The sequence below is a fragment of the Lampetra fluviatilis genome, unplaced genomic scaffold (assembly GCF_964198595.1).
Source record: "Lampetra fluviatilis unplaced genomic scaffold, kcLamFluv1.1 SCAFFOLD_577, whole genome shotgun sequence".
In the NCBI taxonomy this organism is placed as follows: Eukaryota; Metazoa; Chordata; class Hyperoartia; order Petromyzontiformes; family Petromyzontidae; genus Lampetra; species Lampetra fluviatilis.
In genome coordinates, this window is record NW_027621102.1 from 35,718 (window position 1) to 48,217 (window position 12,500).

At 54.4% G+C, this 12,500-nt stretch overlaps 1 long non-coding RNA gene across 3 annotated transcripts in view; it reads right to left on the reverse strand.

Moving 5' to 3' along the window:
* LOC144954766 (uncharacterized) overlaps positions 1-12,500 on the reverse strand; it is a 26,509-nt gene that overhangs the window by 1,414 nt on the left and 12,595 nt on the right. For all 3 annotated transcript variants that reach the window (XR_013641350.1, XR_013641349.1, XR_013641348.1), the window contains exon 3: positions 11,144-11,619. This is a non-coding gene — a long non-coding RNA (uncharacterized LOC144954766). The remainder of the gene's footprint in view (positions 1-11,143; positions 11,620-12,500) is intronic.

Here is a 12,500-nt window from a genome sequence, read left to right on the forward strand (position 1 = left end):
GGTGATGGTGATGATGATGCTAGTGATGATGATGGTGATGGTGATGATGGTGATGATGATGGTGATGATGGTGATGATGATGCTAGTGATGATGATGATGATGATGGTGATGATGATGATGGTGATGATGATGGTGATGATGGTGATGCTGGTGGTGATGATGCTGGTGGTGATGATGATGGTGGTGATGGTGATGATGGTGATGATGGTGATGATGATGGTGATGATGGTGATGATGGTGATGATGGTGATGATGGTGATGATGATGATGATGATGGTGGTGATGATGGTGATGATGGTGATGATGGTGATGATGGTGGTGATGGTGATGATGGTGATGATGGTGATGATGATGATGATGGTGATGATGATGATGATGATGGTGGTGATGATGGTGATGATGGTGATGGTGATGATGATGGTGATGATGGTGATGATGGTGATGATGGTGATGATGATGATGATGATGGTGGTGATGATGGTGATGATGGTGATGATGGTGATGATGGTGGTGATGGTGATGATGGTGATGATGGTGACTGATGGTGATGGTGGTGATTGTGGTGGTGGTGATGATGGTGATGATGATGATGATGATGGTGGTGATGGTGGTGATGGTGGGATGATGATGGTGATGATGGTGGTGATGGTGGTGATGATGATGGTAGTGATGATGGTGATGATGGTGATGATGGTGATGGTGGTGATTGTGGTGATGGTGGTGATGATGATGGTGATGATGATGATGGTAGTGATGGTGGTGATGATGGTGATGATGGTGATGATGATGATGATGGTGATGGTGATGGTGATGGTGGTGATTGTGGTGGTGGTGATGATGGTGATGATGATGATGATGGTGGTGATGGTGGTGATGGTGGTGATGATGATGGTGATGATGATGATGGTAGTGATGATGATGATGATGGTGATGATGGTGATGATGGTGATGGTGGTGATGATGGTGATGATGGTGATGATGGTGATGGTGGTGATTGTGGTGGTGGTGATGATGGTGATGATGATGATGATGATGGTGGTGATGGTGGTGATGGTGGTGATGATGATGGTGATGATGGTGGTGATGGTGGTGATGGTGGTGATTGTGGTGGTGGTGATGATGGTGATGATGATGATGATGATGGTGGTGATGGTGGTGATGGTGGTGATGGTGATGATGGTGATGATGGTGATGGTGATGATGATGGTGATGATGATGGTGATGATGGTGATGATGATGGTGATGGTGGTGATGGTGGTGATTGTGGTGGTGGTGATGATGGTGATGATGATGATGATGATGGTGGTGATGGTGGTGATGGTGGTGATGGTGATGATGGTGATGGTGGTGATGATGGTGATGGTGGTGGTGATGGTGGTGATGGTGATGATGGTGATGGTGGTGATGATGGTGATGATGATGGTGATGATGGTGATGATGGTGATGATGGTGATGATGATGATGATGGTGATGATGGTGATGATGATGGTGATGGTGATTGATGGTGATGATGATGGTGATGATGGTGATGGTGGTGATGGTGATGATGATGCTAGTGATGATGGTGATGATGGTGATGATGATGATGGTGGCTGATGATGCTGGGTGGTGATGATGATGATGATGGTGGGTGATGGTGATGATGGTGATCGGTGGTGATGATGGTGATGATGATGGTGATGATGGTGATGATGGTGATGATGTGATGATGGTGATGATGATGATGATGGTGATGATGGTGATGATGATGGTGATGGTGGTGATGGTGGTGATGGTGGATGGTGGTGATGTTACCAGGGCCCGTGGCAGCAGCTTGTGCTCGTGAGGGTGGAGGGTAGCGGTAGACTCGGTAGAGTGCAGCGGCAACCCCCATCATCACCATCATCGCCATCACCACCCATCACCACGCGGAGCGCTGATGGGGGAGAGATGTCATCACCATCATCATCATCACCATCATCATCATCACCTTCATCATCATCACCATCATCATCACCATCGATCAGCCATCATCACCATCATCATCACCACCACCATCATTGTCATCAACATCAACACCACAACCACCATCACCACGACCACTATAACCACCATCACACTATCACCATCACCACCATCCACCACCACCATCATCATCATCACCATCATCACCATCACCACCATCATCACCACCACCATCATCACCAGTCACCACCCCCCCTTACCCACCACCCCACCTCACCCCCCCCCACTACCACCCCCACACATCCACCCCCACCTCACCTCACCCTCCCCCCACCCCACCCCCCCCACCCACCACCCCACCACCCCCACCACTCCACCCCCCCACCCCCACCACTCCACCCCCCCACTCACCCCACCCCAATCACCCCCCCCACCCCCCCACTCCCCCCACCACTCACCCCACCCACCCTCACCCACCCCATCACCACCCCCACCCCCCCACCACTCCACCCCCCCCACCTCACCCCACCCCATCACCCCCCCACCCCCCCACCACTCCACCCCCCACCTCACCCCACCCATCACCCCCCCCACCCCCCCACCTCACCCCCACCCCATCACCCCCCCACCACTCACCCCCCCACCTCACCCCACCCCATCACCCCCCCACCCCCCCCACCACTCCACCCCCCCACCTCACCCCACCCCATCACCCCCCCCACCCCCCCACCACTCCACCCCCCCACCTCACCCCACCCCATCACCCCCCCACCCCCCCACCACTCCACCCCCCCACCTCACCCCACCCCATCACCCCCCCACCCCCCCACCACTCCACGCCCCCACCTCACCCACCCCTCACCCCCCCACCACTCACCCCCCCACCTCACCCCACCACCTCACCACCCCCCCCACCTCACCCCACCCCATCACCCCACCACCCCCCACCCCCCACCTCACCCACCCCACCACTCCCAACCCCCCCACCTCCCACCCCCCACCCCCTCCCCACCACACCCCACACACCACCACCCCCCCCACCCCCCACCACAACGACCAGCCCTCCCACCAAACCCTCACACACCATCCCCCCGGCCCCCACCCCCACTCCACCCCGCCCACCTCACCCCACCCCATCACGCCCCCACCCCCCCACCCCCCACCACTCACCCCCCCACCTCACCCCACCCCACCACCCACCACCCCCCCCCCCCCACCACTCCACCCCCCCACCTCCACCCCACCACCACCTCACCACCCCCCCACCTCACCCCACCCCACCCCACCACCCCACCCCCCCCACCACTCCACCCCACCACCTCACCACCCCCCCACCGCACCCCACCCCACCCCACACCCCCCCACCACCCACCCACCCCCACCCCACACTCCACCCTCCACCACCCCACCACCCCACCACCCCCCACCCCCCCACCCCCACCCCCCCCACCTCACCATCCTGGTGATTGCCGGCTGCTGCGGTGTCACCAGCGTCACCATGGCGACGGTGCGGTGTTGTTGGCAGAGTTGCGGTGCCCACTCCCCGGTCCTGCCGTAGGAGCGGTCATGGAAGCGAGCGGTGAGGCAGCGCTCAGAGCTCAGAGGCGGCTCCCCCCACAGCGACGCAAAGTCGAAGGAGAAGGGCGGTGAAAGTAACCACACCGTGTCCTGCTGGGGGGGGTGGGTGGGTGAGTTAGTGGGTGAGTTAGTGGGTGAGTGGCTGAGTGAGTGAGTGAGTGGCTGAGTGAGTGAGTGGCTGAGTGAGCGAGTGTCTGAGCGGCTGAGTGAGTGAGTGAGTGGCTGAGTGAGTGGCTGAGTGAGTGAGTGGCTGAGTGAGTGGCTGAGTGAGTGAGTGTCTGAGTGAGTGAGTGGCTGAGTGAGTGAGTGGCTGAGTGAGTGAGTGGCTGAGTGAGTGAGTGAGTGGCTGAGTGAGTGGTCATGGAAGCGAGCGGTGAGGCAGAGCTCAGAGCTCAGAGGCGGCTCCCCCCACAGCGACGCAAAGTCGAAGGAGAAGGGCGGTGCAAGCAACCACACCGTGTCCTGCTGGGGGGGGTGGGTGGATGAGTTAGTGGGTGAGTTAGTGGGTGAGTGGGTGAGTGAGTGAGTGTCTGAGTGAGTGAGTGGCTGAGTGAGTGGTCATGGAAGCGAGCGGTGAGGCAGCGCTCAGAGCTCAGAGGCGGCTCCCCCCACAGCGACGCAAAGTCGAAGGAGAAGGGCGGTGCAAGCAACCACACCGTGTCCTGCTGGGGGGGGTGGGTGGGTGAGTTAGTGGGTGAGTTAGTGGGTGAGTGGGTGAGTGAAGTGAGTGTCTGAGTGAGTGAGTGGCTGAGTGAGTGGTCATGGAAGCGAGCGGTGAGGCAGCGCTCAGAGCTCAGAGGCGGCTCCCCCCACAGCGACGCAAAGTCGAAGGAGAAGGGCGGTGCAAGCAACCACACCGTGTCCTGCTGGGGGGGTGGGTGGGTGAGTTAGTGGTGAGTTAGTGGGTGAGTTAGTGGGTGAGTGGGTGAGTGAGTGAGTGGCTGAGTGAGTGGTCATGGAAGCGAGCGGTGAGGCAGAGCTCAGAGCTCAGAGGCGGCTCCCCCCACAGAGACGCAAAGTCGAAGGAGAAGGGCGGTGAAAGTAACCACACCGTGTCCTGCTGGGGGGGGTGGGTGGGTGAGTTAGTGGGTGAGTTAGTGGCTGAGTGAGTTAGTGAGTGAGTGGCTGAGTGAGTGAGTGAGTTACTGGGTGAGTGCTGAGTGAGTGGGTGAGTTAGTGGGTGAGTGATTGAGTGAGTGAGTGGGTGAGTGGCTGAGTGAGTGAGTGAGTGGGTGGGGTGAGTGAGTGAGTGGGTGGGTGAGTGGGTGAGTGGGTGGGTGAGTGGCTGAGTGAGTGAGTGGCTGAGTGGCTGAGTGAGTGAGTGGCTGAGTGAGTGAGTGGCTGAGTGAGTGAGTGAGTTAATGGGTGGGTGGCTGAGTGAGTGAGTGTCTGAGTGAGTGAGTGGCTGAGTGAGTGAGTGGCTGAGTGAGTGGGTGAGTGGCTGAGTGAGTGAGTGGCTGAGTGAGTGAGTGAGTGGCTGAGTGAGTGAGTGACTGAGTGAGTGAGCGAGTGAGTGGAGTGAGTGTCTGAGTGAGTGAGTGGCTGAGTGAGTGAGTGGCTGAGTGAGTGAGTGAGTGACTGAGTGAGTGGCTGAGTGGCTGAGTGAGTGAGTGAGCGAGTGAGTGAGTGAGTGGCTGACTGGCTGAGTGAGTGAGTGGCTGAGTGAGTGAGTGGCTGAGGTGAGTGAGTGAGTGGCTGAGTGAGTGAGTGGCTGAGTGAGTGAGTGGCTGAGTGAGTGAGTGGCTGAGTGAGTGAGTGAGTGGCTGAGTGAGTGGTCATGGAAGCGAGCGGTGAGGCAGAGCTCAGAGCTCAGAGGCGGCTCCCCCACAGCGACGCAAAGTCGAAGGAGAAGGGCGGTGAAAGCAACCACACCGTGTCCGTGCTGGGTGGGGTGGGTGGGTGAGTTAGTGGTGTGAGTGAGTGAGTGAGTGGGTGAGTGAGTGAGTTAGTGGGTGGGTTAGTGAGTGAGTGAGTGGCTGAGTGAGTGAGTGAGTTAGTGGGTGAGTGGCTGAGTGAGTGCTGAGTGAGTGAGTGAGTGGCGAGTGTCTGAGCGAGCGGGTGAGTGAGCGAGGTGTCTGAGTGTCTAAGTGAGTGAGTGAGTGTCTGAGCGAGTGGCTGAGTGGCTGAGTGAGTGAGTGTCTGAGTGAGTGTCTGAGTGAGTGAGTGTCTGAGTGAGCGGGTGAGCGAGTGGATGACACAGCGAACCTCCCTGGCTTCCTCCCCTCGAGTGTAGTAGCTGACTTCGTAGCGGGGTCGTGTTGTACACCTGGGCGACGCTGAGCCCCGACCTCCGACCTGAGGCTACGAACGGTCCGGAGATCCACAGCGTGGTCACGTTCAGGGTGAGGCTGGGAGGTCCAGGGTGGCTGACGGTGAAGAGGTGAGGAGAGGAGGGGGTGAGGGGGGGTGAGGTGAGGTGAGGAGAGGGGGGGGGGGTGAGGGGGGGTGAGGTGAGGTGAGGAGAGGGTTGTACTCAGGTGAGGCTCGCGCAGAGACTCACTCAGAGACTCGCTCAGAGACTCACACACACAGGCACACACACACACACAGAGACTCACACACACAGAGAAAGACACACACACACACACAGAGACTCACAACACACAGAGAGAGACTCACACACACAGACACACACACACACAGACACACACACAGACACACACACATAGACACACACACACAGACACACACACACCAGACACACACACAGACACACACACAGAGAGACTCACACACACACACAGAGACTCACACAGACACACACACAGACACACACACACAGAGACTCACACACACACAGAGACTCACACACACAGAGAGAGACTCACACACACAGACACACACAGAGACTCACACACACACAGAGACTCACACACACAGACACACACACACACACAGAGACTCACACACACAGAGAAAGACACACACACACACACAGAGACTCACACACACAGAGAGAGACTCACACACACAGACACACACACACACAGACACACACACAGACACACACACAGACACACACACACAGACACACACACACAGACTCACACACAGACACACACACAGACACACACAGAGAGACTCACACACACACACAGAGACTCACACAGACACACACACAGACACACACACACAGAGACTCACACACACACAGAGACTCACACACACAGAGAGAGACTCACACACACAGACACACACAGAGACTCACACACACAGTGAGACACACACACACACAGAGACTCACACACACACAGAGACTCACACACACAGACACACACACACACAGAGACTCACACACACACAGAGACTCACACACACACAGAGAGACTCACACACACAGACACACACACACAGAGACTCACACACACACACAGAGACTCACACAGACACACACACAGACACACACACACAGAGACTCACACACACACAGAGAGACTCACACACACAGACACACACAGAGACTCACACACACACAGAGACTCACACACACAGACACACTCACACACACACACAGAGACTCACACACACAGAGACTCACACACACAGAGACTCACACACACAGAGAAAGACTCACACACACAGAGACTCACACACACAGAGAGAGACTCACACACACAGACACACACACACAGACACACACACAAACACACACACATAGACACACACACACACAGACACAGACACACACACACAGACTCACACACAGACACACACACAGACACACACACAGAGAGAGACTCACACACACACACACATAGACTCACACAGACACACACACACACAGAGACACACACAGAGACTCACACACACAGACAGAGACTCACACACACACACCGACACACACACACACAGAGAGAGACTCACACACACACACAGACTCACACACACAGACAGAGACTCACACACACAGACACACACACACACAGACACACACACAGAGAGAGACTCACACACACAGACACACACACACAGACTCACACACACAGACAGAGACTCACACACACAGACACACACACAGACACACACACACAGACACAGACACACACACACAGAGACTCACACAGACACACACAGACACACTCACACACAAACACACACACACAGACAGAGACTCACACACACAGACACACACACAGACACACACACAGACACACACACAGACACACACACACAGACACACACACACACACAGAGACTCACACAGACACACACAGACACACTCACACACAAACACACACACACACAGAGACTCACTCACACACACACAGACACACACACACAGACAGAGACTCACACACACAGACACACACACACACAGACACACAGACACACACACAGAGAGAGACTCACACACACAGACACACACACACAGACTCACACACACAGACAGAGACTCACACACACAGACACACACACAGACACACACACACAGACACAGACACACACACACAGAGACTCACACAGACACACACAGACACACTCACACACAAACACACACACACAGACAGAGACTCACACACACAGACACACACACAGACACACACACAGACACACACACAGACACACACACACAGACACACACACACACACAGAGACTCACACAGACACACACAGACACACTCACACACAAACACACACACACACAGAGACTCACTCACACACACACAGACACACACACACAGACAGAGACTCACACACACAGACACACACACACACAGACACACAGACACACACACAGAGAGAGACTCACACACACAGACACACACACACAGACTCACACACACAGACAGAGACTCACACACACAGACACACACACACACACACAGACACACACACAGACACACACACAGAGAGACTCACTCACACACACAGACAGAGACTCACACACACAGACACACACACACAGACACACACACAGACACACACACAGACACACACACAGACACACACACACAGAGACTCACTCACACACAAACACACACACAGACTCACACACACAGACAGAGACTCACACACACAGACACACACACACAGACTCACACACACAGACAGAGACTCACACACACAGACACACACACAGACACACACACACAGACACACACACACAGAGACACACACAGACACTCACACTCATACACAAACACACACACACAGAGAGACTCACTCACACACACACAGACACACACACACAGACACACACACAGACACACACACAGACACACACACACACAGACACACACACAGACACACACACAGACACACACACACACAGACACACACACAGACACACACACAGACACACAGACACACACACAGACACACACACAGACACACACACACAGACACACACACACACAGACACACACACAGACACACACACAGACACACACACAGACACACACACACAGACACACACACACAGAGACACACACACTCATACACAAACACACACACACAGAGAGACTCACTCACACACACACAGACACACACACACACAGACACACACACAGACACACACACACACACACAGACACACACACAGACACACACACAGACACACACACAGACACACACACACAGACACACAGAGACTCACACAGACACACAGAGACTCACACAGACACACACACAGACACACACACACACACACACACAGACACACACACAGACACACACACAGACACACACACAGACACACACACACAGACACACAGAGACTCACACAGACACACTCACACACAAACACACACACACAGAGAGACTCACTCACACACACACAGACACACACACACACACAGAGACTCACACACACACAAACAGACACACACACACACACAGACACACACACACAGACACACACACAGACACACACACAGACACACAGAGACTCACACACACACAGACACACTCACACACAAACACACACACACACACAGAGACTCACTCACACACACACACACACAGAGACTCACACAGACACACACAGACACACTCACACACAAACACACACACACACAGAGACTCACTCACACACACACACAGAGACTCACACAGACTCACACAGACACACTCACACACAAACACACACACACACACAGAGACTCACTCACACACACACAGACACACACACACACACACAGAGACTCACACAGACACACACACACACACACAGAGACTCACACAGACACACACAGACACACTCACACACAAACACACACACACACAGAGACTCACTCACACACACACACACAGAGACTCACACAGACTCACACAGACACACTCACACACAAACACACACACACACAGAGACTCACACAGACTCACACAGACACACTCACACACAAACACACACACACACAGAGACTCACTCACACACAAACAGACACACACACACACACAGAGAGACTCACACAGACTCACACAGACACACTCACACACAAACACACACACACACAGAGACTCACTCACACACAAACAGACACACACACACACACAGAGACTCACACAGACACACACAGACACACTCACACACAAACACACACACACAGAGACTCACTCACACACACACAGACACACACACACACACAGAGACTCACACAGATACACACAGACACACTCACACACAAACACACACACACACAGAGACTCACACAGACTCACACAGACACACTCACACACACACACACAGAGACTCACTCACACACACACAGACACACACACAGGCACACACACAGAGACTCACACAGACACACACAGACACACACACACAGACACACAGAGAGACTCACACACACACAGACACACACAGAGAGACTCACTCACACACACACAGACACACACACAAACACACACACACACAGAGACTCACACACACACAGACACACTCACACACAAACACACACACACACACAGAGACTCACTCACACACACACACACAGAGACTCACACAGACACACACAGACACACTCATACACAAACACACACACACACACAGAGACTCACTCACACACACACAGACACACACACAGGCACACACACAGAGACTCACACAGACACACACAGACACACACACACAGACACACAGAGAGACTCACACACACACAGACACACACACACAGACACACACAGAGAGACTCACTCACACACACACAGACACACACACAAACACACACAGAGACTCACACACACACAGACACACACACAAACACACACACACACAGAGACTCACACACACACAGACACACACACAAACACACACACACAGAGACTCACACAGACACACACAGACACACTCACACACAAACACACACACACACACAGAGACTCACTCACACACACACACACACAGACACACACAGAGAGACTCACTCACACACAGACACACACACAAACACACACACACAGAGACTCACACAGACACACACAGACACACTCACACACAAACACACACACACACACAGAGACTCACTCACACACACACACACAGAGACTCACACAGACACACACAGACACACTCACACACAAACACACACACACACACAGAGACTCACTCACACACACACACACACAGAGACTCACACACACACAGACACACACACACAGACACACAGAGAGACTCACTGTTTTCATCTGGGGCGAAGCTGAGCTCCATCTCCTCCTGAGAGGCCTCCTCCAGCAGACAGCGGCACGGGATGGAGGAGGTGGAGGTGGTGGTGGAGGAGGTGGAGGTTGAGTTGGAGGTGGTGGAGTCGGAGATTGAGGTTGTTGGGGTGGTGGAGGTGGTGGTGGAGCTGGTGGTGGTGGTTGAGTTGGAGGTGGTGGAGTCGGAGATTGAGGTTGTTGGGGTGGTGGAGGTGGTGGTGGAGGTGGTGGTGGTGGTGGTTGAGTTGGAGGTGGTGGAGTCGGAGATTGAGGTTGTTGGGGTGGTGGAGGTGGTGGTGGAGGTGGTGGTGGTGGAGGTGGTGGTTGTGGTGACCACGACACACACGCGTATGTGGTATCGCATCTCCATGTCTCCCAGGTGGTCGGTGAGTGAGCAGTTGAGGGAGGAGGAGGACAGGGAAACGCAGCCTGGGACTTCCTCTAATCCGAGCTCACTGCACAGACACACAGACACACAGACACACACACAGACACACACACAGACACACACACAGACACACACACAGACACACACACACACACAGACACACACACACAGACACACAGACACAGACACACACACAGACACACACACACACAGACACATACAGACCCACAGACACACACAGACACGCGCACACACGCAGTGAGCGAGTGGGTGATTAGGTGGGTGGGCGAGTGGGTGGGTGGGTGGGTGAGTGGGTGGGTGAGTGAGTGACTGACTGGAGTGACTGAGTGAGTGAGTGACTGAGTGAGTGAGTGACTGACTGGAGTGACTGAGTGAGTGAGTGAGTGACTGAGTGAGTGAGTGACTGAGTGAGTGACTGACTGAGTGACTGACTGACTGAGTGAGTGACTGGGTGTGTGGGTGAGTGAGTGAGTGAGTGAGTGACTGAGTGAGTGAGTGGGTGAGTGAGTGGGTGAGTGGGTGGGTGGGTGAGTGACTGAGTGGGTGAGTGAGTGGGTGAGTGAGTGGGTGAGTGAGTGACTGAGTGAGTGACTGACTGAGTGACTGAGTGACTGACTGAGTGGGTGAGTGAGTGGGTGAGTGAGTGACTGAGTGGGTGGGTGAGTGACTGAGTGAGTGACTGAGTGAGTGACTGAGTGACTGAGGGAGTGACTGAGTGAGTGACTGAGTGGGTGACTGAGTGGGTGAGTGAGTGACTGAGTGAGTGACTGAGTGGGTGACTGAGTGGGTGAGTGACTGAGTGAGTGACTGAGTGAGTGAGTGAGTGACTGAGTGAGTGAGTGAGTGACTGTGAGTGACTGAGTGAGTGACTGAGTGACTGACTGAGTGAGTGACTGAGTGAGTGACTGAGTGAGTGACTGACTGAGT